We start from the raw sequence: 6,037 nt of genomic DNA, 5'->3' as shown, positions 1-6,037 counted from the left end.
CTCCCTGGTCAGTATAGAAGTAGTGTCCTAATGGTACGGAGAGTGCCTTGGATAGGCCCCACGCATAAGTCTATAGCGGGTGACTGTGTTGTGGTATCTTTTGCCGACCCCCACACAGCCCAGCATCTTTGCGCACGGCCATCCTATGGAGCTAACTCTACTATAGTTGTGAGGCCACTTACTTTCTTTTACCCTCCTAGACATCAACCTATGCAGGAGGGCTTATGGTCAAATGTTCAGCACTCTAGACGGCCAACTCATATGGCTGATGGGTACACCCAGCATAATTGGTGGCAGGGGGCACCGACATCAAATATGTTTGGTTGTCTGGAGGATGTCGATTGACATGGGGGGTCTGTTGACATATTGTCATCAAGGAACCTCCCTCACACTAGGGAGACAGTCCCATTTACCACCCCTATAAAATCCAGTGTCAACTCAACTCCTCCTAGAAATCTGACGAACTCTCCCTATTCTAGGGAGGCAGCCCAACCTACTACCTTAACATCGTCATGTATTGGCCCCACTACGCCTGGAAATCTGTGTCCATCTCCAGACCCTAGCGTTGTTCTGGCTATGTCTGGGTTTGATGCGCAGGGTCTGGCTTCCACCTACCAAGCAAATGGTACGGATAACCCACTGAGAGTGGCATCCTGGAACATCGCAGGGCTAAGGGGACGCCTGGATAATGTCGACTGGACCAACTTTATCGACCTATATGATATCATTATCTTCCAGGAAACATGGTCAACAGTCCCCTTATATAGGGTGGGTTATCTTAATTTCTCAAAACCCGCCACCCCGAGTATCAAGGGTAGGGCCTCAGGTGGCTTAACCATCTGGATTAAAAATAATCTGGGCTTTCATGGCAAGGAAACTTTGGTAGAGAGTCTGGATCTTCTGTGCATCACTTTGAGTAAAGTCAATGCCATTGATCTTTTTCTGGTTGATGTCTATGCTCGTGGTTGTCAGGGTGGGAGAAAACAAACCGTGTTGAACGACCTTGACCGGGTACTGAAGAACCTCACAGCCGATCAGATTATTATGGTAGCGGGCGATATGAATTCCTCCTTTGAGCCCATACTTACCCTGGCAGAGGACGTGGGTGCAGAGGAGGACACAGCTTGGAACATTCCCCCGTTAACTATCTCTAGGGGTGTTAGGGGTACTGAGGCAGCCCTTCATTGGCTGGGCCTCTGTTTGGAATGGGGCCTTCGGGCTGTTAATGGGCGCACGCGCTCAGATAGATTAGGGACAAATACCTTTGATAATGGTTTAAGCTCTAGCCGTATCGACTACATATTGATCAATATTGAATATTGGTCGATTGTGCGAGATATGGTGGTAGAGCCCCGTCCAGAGAGCGATCACAATCCTCTTTCACTCGAGATTTTGGTCTCTGGGTTGGGTGCCCAAGCCTGTGGAACCAACTGCCTGATGTCAGACGTAGTCTTGTGTGACAATAGACGTCGTGTAAAGTGGACCAGAGTGTTAGATGATTTAGCGCTTATCGCCAAGATAGAGGAGAAGGTCAGGAGCACGAGGAGCAGGATGCCACCATTATCCCCTTCTGGTGTTGTTGATCCAACCTTCATCAATCTCCATGAGGAGTGTTTTATGAGTCTCAAAAACCTCCTTACTAAGCCCTCTAAACCTGCCCCCATTAAGGCGTACAAAAAATGGTATAACAAGAGCTGCAGAGCAGCTCACAGTGGCCTAATAGATGCTGTTAAGGCTAGGAATACCGCAGATATTAGGGTTGCTAGGCAGCGTTATAAACAAACTCTCTGGGCGGCCAAGCGGGATTGGGATGACTCTTACTGGCTCGCTCTCTTTAGAGCCTGTGAGTCTTCCAATCCAACTGAATTCTGGCTGATCGTGAGGAGGGGAAGGGCTTCAGTTGCCCAAACACCCGATAATCACGTGTCAGCGCAATCTTGGGTTGAATTTTTCTCGGCACAATTCAACGACCCAAATATAGCTCTGGATCACACAATAGCAACCTTCCCACAGAGTCCTTTACAACCAACAGGAGATAGACTTACCTTTCTGGAAACTGATGCCTTACAAGCTCTTGAGTCAGTCCAGTCGGGAAAAGCCCCCGGCCTAGATGTTATCCCCGCTGACCTTTTTAAGCTTAATCCTGACTTATGGGTTCCTTATATCACACTATTGGCTAACAATATAGCCGCAGGCGCAGTGATTCCGAAATCCTGGAAAGGTGCGGAAATCCTGCCAGTATATAAGAAGGGTGATCGCTCCGTCCCAAATAATTATCGGCCAATTAGTCTGATCGATGCGATTCAGAAAATTGTGTCTAGGATGATTTTAGTAAGAATCCAGGAATGGATCGACACCAATAACATACTTTCTCCTATGCAGGCAGGGTTTAGGTTTGGCATCAGTACTATTGACCAGGTTCTCCGGTTCTCACTTCTTTTTTGGAAAGTGGTTCTGTTGGGCGGCGGCGTAATATACGCCGCGTTTGTCGACCTTAAGTCGGCTTTTGACTTAGTCCCAAGGAAGAAGCTATGGGAAGCTCTTAGATCAATGGGTCTTCCTTTAGAGCTTTTGAGCCTTGTCCAGCGCTTACACGAGGATAATTTCGCTCAGGTAAGATGGGGTAGCCAGGGGCAGGTGACCGAATGCTTCCCTGTACAACGTGGGGTGCGACAAGGTTGTGTCCTGGCCCCCACCCTGTTCCTCTATTTTATTAATCAGGTGGCCCAATATTTTAACAACACACAGACCGATGCACCAATGTTGGGTGGTCGCAAATATCCTATGCTTATTTTTGCAGACAATACCCTCCTCCTTTCGAAAACAAGAGGAGGGCTCCAGGTCTCCCTGAATAGATTTTCGGAGTTTTGTAACGCAAACGACTTACAAATAAATGTTGAAAAGACCAAATTTATGGTTTTTTGTAAGAAAACCCCTCCGATTTGCTCTGTGTCTCTAAACGGGGTCCAACTTGAGCAGGTCAAGGTCATGACATATCTTGGTGTGACTCTTGATCATCATCTCGATTGGAACTCCCAATTGGAGACGTCCAAACTGAAATTTAATAGGCTGACCGGTTGTTTGGTTCTTGAGCAAAAGAACTCTTTTACAAAACGTATTACCCCTGCCCTTAAGATCTACGAGGCTAAGGTCCTTTCTGCAACCTTATATGGAGCCGAAGTCTGGGGTCATAAAGATCTATCATGCTTGGCTGTGGCACAAAATAGGTTCCTACGGAACCTGGTAGGTCTCCCGCAGTCTGCACCCATAAAACCCTTGTTACTTGACCTAGGTTGTAGACCAATCAATGATTTGGCCCAGTATCGCATAGTGTCACTCTGGCGTCGCCTTTGGTCGACTCCCGAGCTTAGTCTTTTTGCTCGGGAACTAGACGAGGTAAAATCATTATGGGGTGCACAAAAATTACACTGGTTTAGGGAAGTCAGAAACACCCTACATATGATGGGCCTTCCTGAGCTTTGGTCAAATCCAGGGGGGTCTACTTTTCCATCCAAATCTGAGTTCAAAGCGCTCTTCTGGGCATGGAAAAAATCCATCTTGGTAACCCAATCCCTGGACACTAATCTAACAGGAATATTTTTATTGCACAAGGTCACTCCCTAATTAGAGCAGTATTGGGATTTGATACCCAAGGTGTTAGATCGTAAGCTCTATCATCAGTTTCGTACTGGCACCTTGCCAGTCAATTCCTTTACTGCTAAATGGGATTCGAAGACAGGAAGTAAATGTCCTTGGTGTTCTGACCAGGAAGAAAGCATTGGTCATCTTTTCTTTGGTTGCCCTGTTTATCGTGATCCTAGAAATAAGTGGCTAAAACCCATATGTGCATCCTTGAATTGTAGTGGTTATCGTGATGCACTCAGGAAATTGCAAGTAGTAAGATCGGAAATTGTGGTGGTTTGTGTTGCTAGATTCCTGGGATGGTCTTGGCTGATCCGAATCAAGAGACTGAATGTACCTTTGCACTGATCGTCCCATTTAGATGTATTTTATGTATACTGTTTGTGTATTGTGTTTTTTAGCCCTAGGGATTCCTAGTGTATTTTATATTGTACATGATCGTATATTGTCTTTTATGAATTTTTATCATTCGAAATAAAGACTAATTGAATTGAATTGAATTGACCGGTAATCCCTAATCTGGGTCTAACAATAACCATCAGCAGCCGCAGCTATGACACCAGGAAAGGAGCCTGGCACCCCAGGTCTGGCGAGCACAGCAGCACCAGACTAGAGAGCACAAGTAGTCCTACAGCGATAAGAGGCCCGGTTGGCACATTGGTAACAGGATCATAGGGACAGGAAGGGCAGGTGTGGAAGCATTGGACGGCAGGAGCTTTGATTGCTTCCTCTGAAAATCGGGGAAGAGGCATAGACATATTTTCATATATATTAGAGGAGAGAATAATTTAATATTCTTAGGTCAGTCTGTGAATATTTAGGGAAATTATATTTTCGGAACAAACATGCTTACTCTTTACGAGTGGGGAGAGTTAAATTACAGGCATGTCAGTGTGAATGGGCAGAATGTTAGCATGCACAATTGCACCTCAGTGGTTGGAAAAACCGGCACTCCTCACTGCCGCTGAGGCCCCACGGCCAGTGTTTAATTTTATCCTGTGGTTGCAGTTAGGGCCCCCCATGTACAGTTTAGGCGCCTCAGATTTGAAGATCGATGGAATGAAAATAGTGCATGTCCCCTTTCAGGCTCCAGGTTGGTGCAGTTTTCTTACCTACACATGCCAGTTTTCCTGGCAGTATCATAGTTTCATAGACAGTCTGACAACAACGACTTTGAACTCCTCTCAGGCGCATAGTGCAGCATCCTTAATTTCAAGCTGTAGGACTCCTTTCGGGCTCACGGTATAGGTTCGTTACTGACAGTGCAAGCCTCCTCTGAAGCTCGTATTGTCCATTGTAGACTCAGGAAGCAGGCCGCTATTATGGCTGTATGGCGCCACGTAGGGACGTGTGCGCTTACAGCCAATAAGATGTCACCATTTTATTTTGCGGAATGCCGGAGACATTTTTCGCGGCCCAAAAGGTAAATATCGTGGTCATTGCGGTCCTCAGCTGATTTCGCGATTATTTTGCGAATCACGAAATCGCGAAAAAGCTGGAGGGTCTGTCTATTAATGCATGCGTCTCTATCCATGTCTGTGTCTCTCTATTTCTTTGTCTCTCTATTTCTTTGTCTCTTTATTCCCTGTCTGCTTCTTCCTGCCTATGTCTGTGTCTTCTTAGCAAGTGTCTCAATAACAAGGTGTGTGGCCCTATCATGTGTTGTGTCTCGCTATCCATGCCTGTGTCTCTCTATCCATGCCTGTCTCTTCCGAGCAAGTGTCTCTATGGCCATGTGTGTCTCCCCATCCATGTCCTTGTCTCTCTATCCACGTCTGTGTCTTCCTATCCAGCTGTGTCTTCACAGCAAGTGTCTTCCTATACATCAGTATCTCTCTAACCATGTCTGTGTCTCTCTAGCCCTTCCTGTGTTTCTCTATTCATGCTTGTATCTCGTTACCCTTCTCCGCGTCCATGCCAGTCATGTCCGTGTCTGTTTCTCAGAGCCCCTCATCCCTGCCCAGTGCTGAGCCTGTGTCTCCAAGCCCAGAGTCTAATCTCTTGTGTGTTTCCCTGCCCTGCTGTAATTGCCTGTGTGATTGCCTCCTGCTTCAGTGTTGATGCCCGTGTTGCCACACTGTGAGAAGTTGGCCTGGTATAAGATGTCCACAATTTTAATAAATTTTTTCTGTAGTGCGGTGCACCCACTACCTGAGCTGGTGCCGGGTGAGGTGGGGTGTTTCCTTCCCAACAATCGGGTGAGTGAATTAAGAATTTAAATTGAGATAAAATACATTTATCTATATATTGGCCAAGAATTCTGGATGGCCCTTGAACTAATTTGCATAGTTCCAGAATGCAGGCACGATTATGTTCGTTGCTCATCATATAGTTTTTAACCTGTTCATATGTACCCTTATATTCTTCTCTCATTTTTCTGTTCTAGAACGGGAAG

The sequence above is a fragment of the Lissotriton helveticus genome, chromosome 11 (genome assembly GCF_964261635.1).
Source record: "Lissotriton helveticus chromosome 11, aLisHel1.1, whole genome shotgun sequence".
Taxonomy (NCBI): domain Eukaryota; kingdom Metazoa; phylum Chordata; class Amphibia; order Caudata; family Salamandridae; genus Lissotriton; species Lissotriton helveticus.
The sequence above is the reverse complement of the archived record's forward strand: the minus strand, read 5'-3'. Positions refer to the sequence as shown.